Below are 15,156 nucleotides of genomic sequence, written 5' to 3' on the forward strand. Positions count from 1 at the left end.
CTTTGCAATAACAGTGAAAGGTCTGTGACATCGGTCTAAGTGTACCTTGCACTTGGCACTGTACAAGAGCTATCTCACTCTTATAATCCCAGAAAGGTGCCACATTTCAAAGTGCCTGATGTTCTACTAAGAAACTATTTCAAAATAAAAATGGTTTTCACACTACCTTCAAGTTCCTTGAGGTTTATTTTATACTATGGGGGAAAACTGGCTATTTACAAATGCATTGTAATAATTGCAACTTATCTGTTTGCTATACTTCAGAGGAATAATCACATAGAAAAAATGGGAGATTCAGGAAGACCAGAAGCTATGAATTAAAGCCCTTATTAATATAACTATGAAAAACAAAGTAAAGCCATTTCATCAAATTGGCAGAATTTATCACAATGTGATCAAGAAAAAAATTTTTTTTCACAACATGCTTAAATATAATATATTGAAGTTGTCAGTTTGGCTACTTTAGGTTCTTTCAGAAAAAAAAATCCAGTTTAATTTAATTATTCTTTCTTTACCTTTTGAATTGGAAACCTGTACTTGGGTTTTTTTCTTGCATTTTTCTACCTGCTTCTTTTATTTTTCCACCTCAGTGCTATAGCTGGATCTTCCAAGGCAAAGGATTAAAGCAAGTGGAATCAGAGAAAATGACACTAATTCTCTAATAACTGGGCCGGAGTGGGAGTGGTCCAGCCAACAGCACCAATTTTCTATGGCGCACATGAGAATGCTATAACTCGTTCTCTATCTCCTTCACTGGGTTGAATTCTATGACTACCACTCATGTTGATATCCCCTAAATAGTCTCTCTACAACTTTTTTCCTTTTAAATTTCCTCCACCAAAACAGATACTCCCTGAACAAAATATTTTCCAGATGACTTTCCATTTATAAATCTCAGTTTGCACACATGGCTCAACAGTAGAATCATGAACCCTTGCCATCATAAAGGACAGAAGTGAAAGTTAACTAATTTCTTCCCTGAAGTCACAACTAATTCTAACCTGTCACCTTTACACTTTTCTGTTCAAAAAGCAAACACAGCAAACAATGCTCTTGGACTTCTCACTAGTTTCCTCCCCATAGAAACACAGGGGTGAGGTGCTAGCTTTTCTTTCTGAAAGTGGTTCCTATTTTCTCTGTAGGATTTCCTTTGACTGTTTTTAGCTTAAAATTGAGGAGAACATTTCCCTGCCCCATGGAAATAGGAGGATAACAACAGTCCTCTCTGTGTTGTGATGAATCCCTTCATATAATCTCAACTGATTTTTCAAAGACTCCCCTTTACAAAAGCAATTCTTAAGACTTACTAGTCTGAGTTTGCTGTTTGCATGTCTTGCTTAGATTGTCTTAACTCTCTTTAAAAGATAGATCGTATCACACATTTTCTCCAGGTTTTATAAACTTTACAAAGTACATAAAGTCCTCTTCTATATCCTGTTATTCAAAACTCACTCAGAGGTAGACTGATTAAAAATAGGAACAAAGGAAAAAACGGAGGGTTTAAAGTGTTCCAAGGAGTGGGTTTCCTGAAAGATAAGAACAAAACAGCAGGCAGCCCCCTGGGAGCAGTGTCCGACTTCTGGAGAACATGAACACACGCGGGTAACGTCGCCTGACAGCACTGGCTCTGCAGACGACTCCCCTACCCACTCCCCACGTTCCTCTCTGTGCACCAGACAGCTCCATGGTTTTACTTTGGCTTCGTATATAGATTAGTTGACATGAGAGTGTTTGCTGATCACAGACCATGAGTATGCAGTCTGCATGAAAGTTATATTTTTTATTTTAAGAACTAAATTTTGATTCTATCCTGCAGTTAGGGGACTTTGATTTTGGTGAAAGCCCCTTTGAGCACATTGGACTATTCCAAGTGTACCCGATATTGCTAAACATTTTTTATTCTTCAAAGGCAACTATTTTAATAATGGATATAGTTAATTGTCTAAAGATAATTCAGATTCAAAGATCTACATATGTATACTCCTTGATACTCTCTGCTCATTAAAGAAGAACATATTTGTATCCTCATAAGTTTGACTCCTATTACATACCAGAGGAAAACTGCAAGAAAGAATCCATATTAAGTATCATTCAGGGAAAGATCCCTAAGAGAGGTTATCCTTGAATTGTATTTGGGAAATAAACAGATCCACCAGACTAAATAGCTAGAAATAGTAAATATACATCAAGGAGATATCCTCAGTGGTAAATATTCTAGGAATTTCATTTTATTTTTAAATTTCATTGTCTTAATTGTCTAAATTCTTCACAGTCAAAATAATTGTGATGTCTATTCAGGCTTCATTTTTTGTACATGATAAGCAATTACTACCTTAAACCCTGTGACTGTGTAGACACCTGCTACTGCTGCCATTTCATTCTAAAGAAAAATTGTAAGCAATCTATATATTAAATATAAATCATAACAGTATTGGTATATCAGTATCAATTATACTTATTCTCCCCAGTTTGAAATTCTTCCACATGGAGTTTTATAATACTGATTTCAAGTTATTTAAAACTTTTTCTTTCCTGTTAAGAACATCAGTATGGTACTTAAAACTTAGCTTTAACTGCGAGTAAGGTAAGAGCTTACAAAAGGCTCAGAAGTTGTATTCTATATCTTAATAAGTGACCCATATCTTCATTAGTTCACAAAATAAAAGCTATTTTTGTATCTGTGAATCATTCTATTTCTGACAGATGCATGTATATAACATGAATCCACTGTTCACTCAGATAAAGAGAAATATTTTCTTCATATAGTATGTATGTTCACTTATTAGAATTTTTAAACTATTAAATTTTAAAGTAATTTGGCTATATTTTAGCATACCATTCATATAACATTGTGTATGATAAATATATAATTTTAATGTCACATTACTATAATATCAAATTATCACTAACCCCATGGAAAGATATAAAAGTCCTGAATTTTAAGTATTTAACGTCACATTTTCTTAGAAAAATGCTATTAAAAATAAACATTCGTTTACATACATACTCTCATTAAGCAATGTTTGTCCACTTAATTTGAATGACACCATAGAAAATAAATTTGTTTGAAAACAGATTGTTTCATACATTAAATTTTAGCAATAATCTTTCCACTTGGGTTAAGTCTAATTTATTAAAAAATAATACTTTTTATATCTCAAAAAGCGATTTGTAATCTCAAAAAGCACAAACATAATTGTTTAGTTCACAAGAAATTGGTATGAAAAATTAATTTCAGTTAATCATTTGAAACATTCTATGTGAATGAAATTATAGAGCAGACAAATGCCTACATTTGTACTATTTGGTTATAATGTACTTTGTTCTTTTTAATGTTTGGTTCTAATATAAAGCACTAACTATGTGTGTAGCATGGCTTCCGGCCTGTATAGAAATTCTTTTATTCATCCTGGTGCAGACCCTGTAATCCAGTCATTCTGATAACTGTCTCCTTTAACCTGTTCTCTAAATGATACACCACCCATTTTCCCTGAACCACTAGTTTGCACACCAGTTTGGTTTGCTAACTAATTATGCTTAACAATTAAAAATAACAACAGCCCATTAGATTAAGAGAAGTGAAGGGCATTCGATACATTTTCTCCCAATTCTTTTTTCCAAAAGAATCTCATTCATGAATGCTAAAAAATATAAATGCTCTCTTTTATTTTTCAGGATTTCAACTCGAAATGCAACTAGAAAATCAAGATTGGCAGCACGCCACAGTTCTCTGTCGCACATCACTTCAAATTAAAGGAAATCAATGTGAATCTTGCATTTTTACAGAATGAAATGTAAATCTTTGTGATGTTTTCAATTCTAGATAGCTTTTTTGTTTGTTTTCTAGGCATTTGAGCTTTAAAGAAAATAAATGCCTTTATGATAAAAGAACACAGCTGTTGTGAGCATTTCCTTTTTTTTCAAAAATATATAAACATATGAACATAAATATGTTTGGCATGTGAATATACAGGTATGTATGTAGATATAGTATTCGATATTCAACACACCTCTAAGTTAGAAATTTCATGATATATATTAAAATATTTATTGTAAATATTTGTTTCCTGTTCATGATTTTTTTTGCATAAGCATTTTCATATTATTAGATGATTCACAAAAGCACGTTGGAAAATCCCTTGCAATAAAAAATTCAATATGTTTAGAGGAGAACATATACTTTAGGTATCACCTAGGATTCATGTGTGGGAAAAATGATCTCCTGAAAAACAGTAGGCATCCCTTCTCCAGGGTTTCGCTTTCCGTGGTTTTGGTTATCCATGGTCAACAGTGTTTCAAAACATTAAATGGTTGGATGTTTGTTTCTTCCTTCTGGTCCATACCATTGATTTGAGTCCCAGTTTCCTTCTCATCACTATTGGTTCCCTGTACATTTTCCTTTGTTTCTCTTAGCATAGGCTTCATTTTTTCATCTGTTTTTCGAATAGATTCAACCAAGTCTGTGAGCATATTGATAACCAGTGCTTTGAACTGTGCATCCGATAGGGTGGCTATCTCTTCGTCGCTTAGTTGTATTTTTTCTGGAGCTTTGAAGTGTTCTGTCATTTGGGCCATAATGTTAAAGGGAGTTACCTAAGAAAAAGAAGATCAAAAATAGGAACAGTAAAAATGACAGCAAACTCACAGTTATTAACGACCACACATAAAACAAAAACGAGAGCAAACTAGACAAACAACTAGAACATGAGGGTTGTCAATAAGGGAGTGGGAGGGGGAGAGGGGGGTAAATGTACAGAGAATAAGTAGCATAGATGATAGGTGGAAAATAGACAGGGGGAGGGTAAAAATAGTGTAGGAAATGTAGAAGCCAAAGAACTTATAAGTATGACCCATGGACATGAACTATGGGGGGGGAACGTGGGAGGGAGGGGGGTGGGCAGGATGGAGTGGAGTGGGGGGGGGAATGGGACAACTGTAATAGCATAATCAATAAATATATTTTAAAAAAAACATTAAATGGAAAATTCTAGAAATAAACAATTCAGAAATTATAAATTGCACACTCTTCTTAGTAGCTAGATGAAGTCTATCTCTGTCCTGCTCTCCCCGGCCCAGGACAGGAATCGTCCCAGTTGTCCGGGGTTCCCACGCTGCAGACGCCCCTCCTGCTGCTGCGGGCACGTGCAGCGCTCTGGCTCTGTCCTAGTGTCACTGCGCAGGTGCGCAAGTAGCACGTATCTTACCTAGTAACGGCCCCAAAGCACAAGAATAGCGATGCGGATAATTTAGATATGCCAAAGGGAAGCCACGAAGTTCTTCCTTTAAGTAAAAAGGTAAAAATTCTGGACTTAATGAGGTATTTTATTATGTGATCACAGGGGAAAAAAAAGGTGAGCACAGGACAATAAGATATTTTGAGATACAAACTATATTCACATAGCTTGTATTACTTTATATTGTTATAATTATTCTATTTTATTATGTTATTGTTGTCAATCTCTTACTGTGCCTAATGTATAAATTAAATTTGATCATAGGTGTGTATGCATAAGAACAGAGTGTACACAGGGTTCGATACATAATGTACACAGTGTATGCAGTTTCAGGCTGGCCCTGGGGTCTTAAAACATCCCCTGTAGACGCAGGTATAGTTGCTAAAGTTGCCACTATAATACCAACTAGCAACTTTAATCTGGAGAGATTAATTGTGTTTTATAAAACATATTTTATTCTCACTTTACAGACTCCATTGAATTTGGTTCATTTTTCCTTATATTTCTCTAATTACTTCATCTGACATTTTTTTCATTGTATTTGTAGAAATGTGATAGAGTGAAATATGTTGAAAAAGATGTTTTCATGCATACGATTGACAGAGGCTATTTTGTTTCTTTTTTCAGCTTAACAATAACATGCTTGTATTTTAATTCTTCAAAAAATTAAGAATGTACTCATTCTTTTGACTTTACTTTGCACGATAATATACCTCATACGTAAAATATACAGACATTTATGGCAAGAAATATTATAGTTTATTTAGTTCATGAAAGCCACAGAATTTCAATTTAAATATATCTAGTACATCTTAATATAATAGCTGTACCTTAATTTAATATCTGTTTTAGACCACCTGTAATCAAAATCCAATTGAAACTGTAGTAGGGAAGGTGTTTTGTTATAAGTTCCTTTATACGAATAATTTGAAATAGCACATCAATATTCCTGAAAAACTTATACTAGTAAACATAGATTGGATATAAAATTGAAATATGAATTTTCACTTGTAAATAAAATTATAAAGCCATTTACTTTAAATTATTGACTACCATACATGAAGAATACATTAGATAGCATTTAAGAAAGTCATTTTTAAAGTAATTGGATCTCAATTCATGTATTCCTATTATTTATGAATTTTTAAATATTGTACGTCATAAATAAACATTCTAGTTAAAATAATAAATTACCCAAATAGATTAAATGGTAACATTGGCTACATACTACACCATGCTACTAATGAAGTAGATTAGTTAAACTGGATGCTTTGTTGTCCAGATAGTTCACATGACGTATGAATTTTTAAATACATCTCTATGGGATTCACTTTCTTCTATTATTTTCTCTTTTTCTTATTGACATTTTGTCTATTATTTGTGTCTATCCTTTGTTCTGTTTCAGCATGTGACCTCTCTGGACAGTGAAAAAATTAGAAGTTTGCAATAATACTTAAAATCATTTTTGACTCCTTCCACTACACCAATTAGTCAATAAGTCTTGTCAAATTATTCTTGTCAAACTTTTACATATGGCAATTATTTACTGATATTCCTAACATAACAGCTAAAAACTTTAATCAAAATGTAATTATATCATTACAATAACTATGTAACTAGCCATTCGTTTTCCCTGTCTGCATGTTAATTAGGTGTACACACAAATTGTTTACAAGAAAATGTTGAAAGCCTTTTAACATGGTGTTCTAGGCATTTTAAATGTGCCATTCAAATTTATCTTTGGTTGTTCTTTCACATAAGTGATCAATTATTCTGAGAATTTCACTATCCCACACTGCACAACTTTGCTTATAATTTTCTCCTTTGGATAAATTCAGACATCTTTATCCCTATATATATATAAATAGCATCATCCACCAAAGGTCCTACTCCCATTCCCATTGTAACAGCTATTGTTATCCCCAAAGATCCGGATTCCAGACAACAGCTGTTTTACTGCAGCTAATTAGGTTGGGTGAGTTTAACATACTAGAAATAATTTCTTTCCTTTATCTACTCTTTAGATGTTATCTTTTCCTATTAACTCCCTTAACTCTTGGATGTTCAGTCTTTCTCTTCTTTAGACTATATATCTTAAACCATTACACAGTGGCATATTCAAAACAACAATAACAACAACATTAAATAAATATATAAAATTGTACATGTTTCTATTATATCATATAGTCTCTGTATCTCTTTGCATTGCTTGTATCTCTCTCTGCATAGGTAGTCACGTAGTGTAAAAAAGTGAAATAAAATATGCTACCTGCCTCTACTTCTTTGCCCATCATGTGTATTTCAGCCATTGCAGTCTGGTTCACTACCTCAAAACCAAATCTTACCTGTCAAGTTAAAAAACAAACAAACAAACAATGGAACAAAGGAGGCCTTTTAATATTCTTCCCATTGGAACTTTGTTCATCATTTTCCATTATTGAAGCCATTCTTTTCCATGATATTAATGACACCCTTCTCTTCCTGTTCACATCAATACCCAATCATACCACTGTTCAGGGTGGAAGTGGGGTTCTTGCGGTGTCTGAGGGGAAAAGAGTTTCCTGAGACCCTCTCAAGAGGATGTGGCTCGGTGGCATGGTTTACTGATGATGTACAATTAAGGGGGGTTCCCTCCTGATCTTCCAATGTGCCATCTCCATTCATCTTGCCATAGATAAAGGCCATCCAACTTTTTGGCGTCTCTTGGCCACACTGGAAGAAGAAGAGTTGTTTTGGGCCACACAGTAAATACATTGCAACACATAATTACAAAAAATCTCACAATGTTTTAAGTACATTTATGATTTTGTGTTGGGCTGTATTCACAGCCATCCTGGGCTGCATGCAGCCCACAGGCTGTAGGTTGGACACTACTTCTGCTCCATATTAAAATACAGTCTAGTGAAGCATCCACTAACTTAGTGAGCACCTCCAGCTGCAGTGCATCCTTGTGCTCCGATATGCATCCTCTCTCCTGAGATCATGGAGAGAGTAGATGAGTGCACCATGGAAACGTGAGTCACAGGCAAGAAAGAGAGCTTCTTTGTTCCCCTGGGGTTACAACCAGGAGCTTGGGTTTGGGATGGATCAGATGCTTTTTCAAAATGACCAATCAACTTCCCAAGGTTTTGCAGGATTTGGATAGGGTCCATTCCCCAGTTTGACTGACAAGCCTCTATGGTCTAGCAACAACCCCTGCACCCCACAATAACCCAGTACTGGAGGGGTAAATAGAGAAGTGTTCATCCCCTAGGCGGAACATGGTACTGTGATCCCATGGTGCGTGAAGCTGCAGCTCCTACTTCCCCGTTTATTAAGTTCAGTATCTATTCTCTTTAGTTCCCTTTCTCAATATTTAGCTAACCACCAATGGTAACAACTCTACATGTGCTAGGTAAATGTTGTTTTTTTTTTCTATACTTCAACTTTCAATGGACACTTACACAAATCTGATTTTATATCTTTATATTGCCTTATTAATATTTTCATAACTGCTTTGAACTCATTATGTAAAATGTCTGAATTCACTAAATTTCCTATCAAACTTGTCCCCTTGTGTATTCTTCTTTTTAAACATATTTATTTATTTACTTTCAGAGAGAGGGAAAGTGAAGGAGAGAAACATCATTGTGTGGTTGCTTCTCACATGCCTCCTATTTGGGACCTGGCCTTCAACCCAGGCATGTGCCCTGACTGGGAATTGAATTGGCAGCCCTTTGGTTCTCAGGCTGGCACCCAATCCACTGAGCTACACAAGCCAGAGCCCCTGTGTACTCTTAATATGACCACCATAAACCTAGTTCTTAAAAACAGAAAAACATTATATATCCTTGGTTATAAGTATTTTCTATATCTCCCACATCTGAGGCGTCACATTTTCCTCTAGCAGGCTATCACTGTTTTCCAATCACATTCTCTCTGCCTAAATTCATGAATATACCATTTCTCATCTATTGCAATATCTTCCTAATAATTCTTGCCACTCCCTTAATCTCAGCTCTTGACTGCAATAAGTTGGCCATTTCTTTCCATAGCATTCAAGCCTTTTCTTGATCCGAAGTATTTCTACGCTACTACCTAATCTCTCATGATTTCCTACATTCACCCTTAATACTTGGTTACAGAAATACCTGTAGCCTACCTACCTAACTGAATTTACACATGTTTGAAATGTCCTTTTGTCTCTTTTTAATCTGACAAATACACTCATCCTTTAAAAGTTAGTTCAAGTGGCAATCTCAATGGGGAGCCTCTACTGTCCTTTCAAACTAGTAAGTCCTTTCTCTGTAATCTCAAGGCACATATTTTTATCTATTAGAGCAGTTTTAAGTGACTGTTATTGAGGGATGTTCTCATTAGAAGTTAAGGGAAGTTCAAATAATGCTTTGGAGGCAGTTTACAGACTTGAACCTCTGACCAAAGCAGGCAGACTCGCGCACACCCATCAGCTTACCACTAAGCTGTCTTAATGCTTACTGACTGCATTGCTGTGAGTGTTTATTTGTCTGGGCTCTAATGAGCTAAAATGAGGGGCAGGATTAAAACTAACCTTGTTCTATCAGCACCTACCACAGTTACTATAATATAAATGTTATTGGTTAAAGAATGAATGAATGAATGCATACATTCTTGGCATTCATTCAACAAGCATTATTCCGAATGACTAAAATACAGATATTTACTGAGTTAATAAATGCATTAATACAATTAATTAAGTGAAGGGAATGAAATCAATGAAATAATTGGTTTGGGTTTTTCTCTCATCTGATATTTTACAGTATTTATAGTCTGTCATTGAGTTCTGGCTAATGCTTTGTATGCTTATTTAGGTAAGTTTATATAGGTAAATAGGTAGTATTACCTATATTACCTATAGGTAATAGGTAAATAGGTCCACATAGGTAAATTTATATGCCCAATTAAATTATATTCTCAATGAAGACAGAAATAGGGCCTGTACAATACTTTCCATAACATTTAAAATATGCAATGTATATAAAACTTATTGAATTACTTATATAAAACCAAATGTTTTCTATATTTTAGTTTTAGTAGTTCTATGAATTTTTGTAATTAGTTATGTTATACACAATTTAAAAAAATAGTATTTTATATTTCCCTTGGAGGGGAAAAATGCCATTAAAACAATATGTAACCAAATATGAACCAGAAGAGGCATAAAGTATAACTTCATTCTTACTCTAAGTTTTATGTTGTTTTCACTTGCTGGGTTCTACTACCTTTATTTTCTTCTGGAGGCTAAAACATACCAGTAACATTTATTAAAGCAGTCAAATAATCTTAATATGCCCTCAATGTATTTGATGCATCATACATGGGTCATACTTTAAATAGCATCTGGGAGTTAGATGTCTCAGATTTATAGATGGAGAAATTAGAAAGATAATGAACTGATAAATCAGTAATAGACATCTTATAAAGACTGAGACATTTTGACTCTCTTCATTAAGATTTGTATCTCTTTAAAAGACAACCATTTCTTACAGTGAAATCCTCTTGAACTTGATGGTACCTATTTCTCAAAACAAAATTTTAAATGATAAATAAGTGATTATAAAATAAAGGCTTTATAAAAAGACAATACAACTTTTTATCTTACTAGATATTTTTAAAAGTAACCAAAATATGATATTGATTATCATCTGTATATTTCCCAACGTAACATAAATGTATTAAAATCATGAAAATTTAAGATAAATACTGTATTTGCTAAAACCATAGCATATACATGTACAAAATGAAGTGACTCATTTTTGTATTAAAAATAAATGGAAATAATTCCAGATTCATTCCAAACATGTCACGCTGCAGTAGTTTCAATTATCTTCTGGATGTTTAATTCTGCCGAAATCAGTGCACTCTGCGCACCGCCGCCGCACTGACATTATTGCCGTGTTGATGTGCGGGCATTGCATTGAAAAAGGCACGAGGAAGAGGATGTTTTATGCAGATTTTGATTTGATTAACAAGGCATGTCTGAAAGATGATTCAGAATGAGCAGAATTAGAACTAACCAGAAAAAGAAGTGTTTGAAATAATCGGATTCATATCCTATAGTTTCAGAACAGTACATTTCAAAAATTATTCACCAGTATTGATTAAAAATGCTCATGTGGATATTGACTTAAAGGAAAAGGAAAGATTTTAATGTAAACTAAATTTGGCTAGTGAATAAAATCTAGTGAAAAAAATTAAAAAGTAGAAGAGCAATAAAGGGGTTCCATAGATGACTTCAAATTAATTATATGTTAGAAAGAAAATATAATCAAGAATTTTTGTAATTATCCATGCATATTAACAGACTATAAATCTGGCATCACAAAGGTTAGAATTTGTTAATGGTTTAGGTCAGTGGAAAATAGATGAGAACAATACAGATTACCATTTACTTTGTTCAAAGCAAAGATATGAGGGAGAGCGACTTGAACTACTGTTTGGGAAAATGTTAAAATACTAAGTTAGTAGGTGTATCTACTCCTGTCCGGGGGGCTTTAACGCAGCCCCTTGGTCCACCATGGATGAAGAATAAGACTACCAAGACATAATCTGCTTGGGGAGGAGAAGAGGCCAATTCCCTCAAAGGAGAAGGGCCCAGAACCTTTCTCTCCAGGGGCTTTTATTAGGTTCATTCGCATAGGAATACAGATAAAGCTCATCAATCATTGTCAGCCCGTAAGGGTTAAACAATACATGATTTACAGAGAACTTTGAGGGCTTATTCTGAGTTACAGCCAATTAGTTAGAGGGCCATAAAACTTTAGGCGCCAGACTCATCTCAGGTCTGGACCCTTATCTCTTAAACTGAGGGTACAAATTAAGTAGGTTTCACAGGAATGTATGTATTTTTCTTAGGTCTGATTCCCCAGGGAATCCGCCCCTCCCAGCACAGGACTGCACTGCCCTCTGTTATTGCTTCAGGCTTAAGTCAGGCAAGGGAAGTAAAGCAGCCAAGAGATTAGAAGACTTCTTGCAGACAGAAAGAGGACTCAGGCTATTTCAAAGCCGAGGGGCAAGAGTCCATCACCCCCTTTTTCCACAGCCCCCCCCCCCCCCAGTCCTTCCCTGCGAGTTTATTCCTGGTGACCAGAGCCTGTCTTAGGTTGATCCTCCCTTGAGGATTCTTACCCGTCATTGGCTAACTGGCCAAGCTCAGGGCCAAGCAGGGTGAAGTGGGCAGAGGTGGCACACCTGCCAGGGAGACAAGCTTTGTCTCCTTAGTGGCTTATGGTCCCAACTCTGACTCAGCCTTAACCATGGGGGGTTACAGCCTCTGAAACCAAGCAGGGCAGTTCCCAACATACTCCTATTATTTAGTTACATGTTCTATGAAAAGGAGAAAAGAAGGGCACCCTTTTGTAGGTAAATATCTTGTGGTTTCCCTGGGGCTTATAATTAGCATATCAATTAAAAACTTTCTAATTTGGATTAAATTCAGCTTAATTTCAATGGTATAACACAAATGACCTCATTATTACTTCACTTCCATTATCCTATTGTTACATATGTATACAATCAGCAGAAATATATCGACAATGTTATATTTCTTTTTTTTTTGGATGATCTTTTTAATATATTGCTGGATGCGGTTTGCTAATATTTTGTTGAGAATTTTAGCGTCTATGTTCATCAGCGATATTGGCCTGAAGTTTTCTTTCTTCGTTGTGTCTTTATCTGGTTTTGGGATTAGGATGATGTTGGCTTCATAAAAAGAGTTTGGGAGTCTTCCATCAGTTTGGATTTTTTTGAATAGTCTGTGAAGGATAGGGGTTAGCTCTTCCTTAAATGCTTTGTAGAAATCTCCTGTGAAACCACCTGGTCCAGGGCTTTTGTGTAATGGGAGTTTTTTGATGACTGCTTCAATTTCCTTTGCTGATATTGGTCTGTTCAGGTTTTCTGCTTCTTCTTCATTCAGTTTTGGAAGATTATATTTTTCTAGAAATGTGTCCATTTCATCTAGGTTTTCAAATTTCTTAGCATACAGTTCTTCATAGTAATTTCTTACAATCCTTTGTATTTCTGTGGTATCAGTTGTAATCTCTCCTCTTTCATTTCTAATTCTGTTTATTTGGATCCTCTCTCTTTTCTTCTTGATGAGCCTACTTAAAGGCTTGTCGATTTTGTTTATCTTTTCAAAGAACCAGCTCCTGGATTCATTGATCCTTACAATTGTGCTTTTAGTCTTTAGTTCTGCTCTGATCTTGGTTATTTCCTTCCTTCTGCTTGCTCTGGGCTGTCTTTGTTGTTTTTCCTCCAGTTCTTGTAGGCGTAGGGTTAGGTTGTTTGTGTGAACTGTTTCTAACTTCTTAAGGTAGGCCTGTATTGCTATGAACTTCCCTCTCAGGATTGCCTTTGCTGTGTCCCATAGGTTTTGGGTTGTTGTGAGTTCGTTTTCATTTGTCTCCAGGAAGTTTTTGATTTCTTCCCTAATCTCATTCTTGACCCATTCATTGTTTAATAGCATGCTATTCAGTCTCCATGATTTTGAGTGTTTTGGGTTTTTTCCTTTGGGGTTGGTTTCTAGTTTCAGTCCCTTGTGGTCAGAGAAAATGCTTGATATGATTTCAATTTTCTTGAATTTGTTGAGGCTTGCTTTGTGTCCTATCATGTGGTCTATCTTTGAAAAAGTTCCATGGACACTTGAAAAGAATGGGTATTTTGCTTCTTTGGGATGAAAAGCTCTGTATATATCAGTTAAGTCCATTTCCTCTAGGGTATTGTTAAGTGACACAATATCTTTGTTGATATTTTATTTGGAAGACCTGTCCATTTTTGATAGTGGGGTGTTAAAGTCCCCTACTATAATTGTGTTGCTGTCAATATCTTTCTTGAAATCCTCCAAGATTTTCTTTATGTATTTGGGTGCTCCTATGTTGGGTGCATATATATTTACAATGTTGATGTCTTCTTGGTGGATTCTTCCTTTGAGTATTATGAAGTGACTTTCTGGGTCTCTCTTTATGGCCCTTCTTTGGAAGTCTATTTTGTCTGTTATGAGTATTGCTACCCCTGCTTTTTTTTCCTGTCCGTTTGCTTGGAAAATTTGTTTCCAGCCCTTCACTTTCAGTCTGTGTAAGTCTTTTGTCCTGAGATGGGTCTTTTGTAGGCAGCATATGTGTGGGTCATGTTTTCTTATCCATCCAGCTATTCTATGTCTTTTGATTGGAGCATTTAATCCATTTACGTTTAAGGTTATTATCGATAGGTAGTTATTCATTGCCATTATTTCCTACCTGTGTTCCTCTGTCTTTCTCTTTTCCTTCCTTTCCTTAAAGCAGTCCCTTTAGCATCTCTTACAGAGCTGGTTTGGTGGAGCTGTATTCTTTTAGACTTCTTTTGTCTGGGAAACTCTTTATTTGGCCTTCTATCTTGATTGAGAGCCTTGCTGGGTAAAGTAGTCTTGGTTGCAGGCCTCTGGTTCTCATTACTTGGAATATTTTTTGCCATTCTCTTCTGGCTTGGATCATTTCCATTGAGAAGTCAGTTGCTAATCTTATTGGGGCTCCCTTGTATGTTACTTCCTTTTTCTCCCTTGCTGCCTTTAAGATCCTCTCTTTGTCTTGGAAATTTGCCATTTTAATGATGATGTGTCTTGCAGTGGGTCTCTTTGGGTTCCTCTTGCTTGGGACTCTCTGTGATTCCTGGATTTGGGTGACTTTTTCTCTCCTCAGATTAGGGAAATTTTCCATCATTACTTTTTCAAACAGGTTTTCTATCCCTTGCTCTTCTTCTTCTCCTTCTGGTATTCCTATTATACGGATATTGTTACGTTTCATGTTGTCCTGCATTTCCCTTATTGCCTCTTCATTCTTTCTGAGCCTCTTTTCCTTTTCTTGCTCCTTCTGGGTGTTTTTTTCTACTTTGTCCTCCAGCTCGCTGATCCAATCCTCTGCTTCATCAAGTC

This window comes from Desmodus rotundus, chromosome 1 (genome assembly GCF_022682495.2).
Source record: "Desmodus rotundus isolate HL8 chromosome 1, HLdesRot8A.1, whole genome shotgun sequence".
Lineage (NCBI taxonomy): Eukaryota > Metazoa > Chordata > Mammalia > Chiroptera > Phyllostomidae > Desmodus > Desmodus rotundus.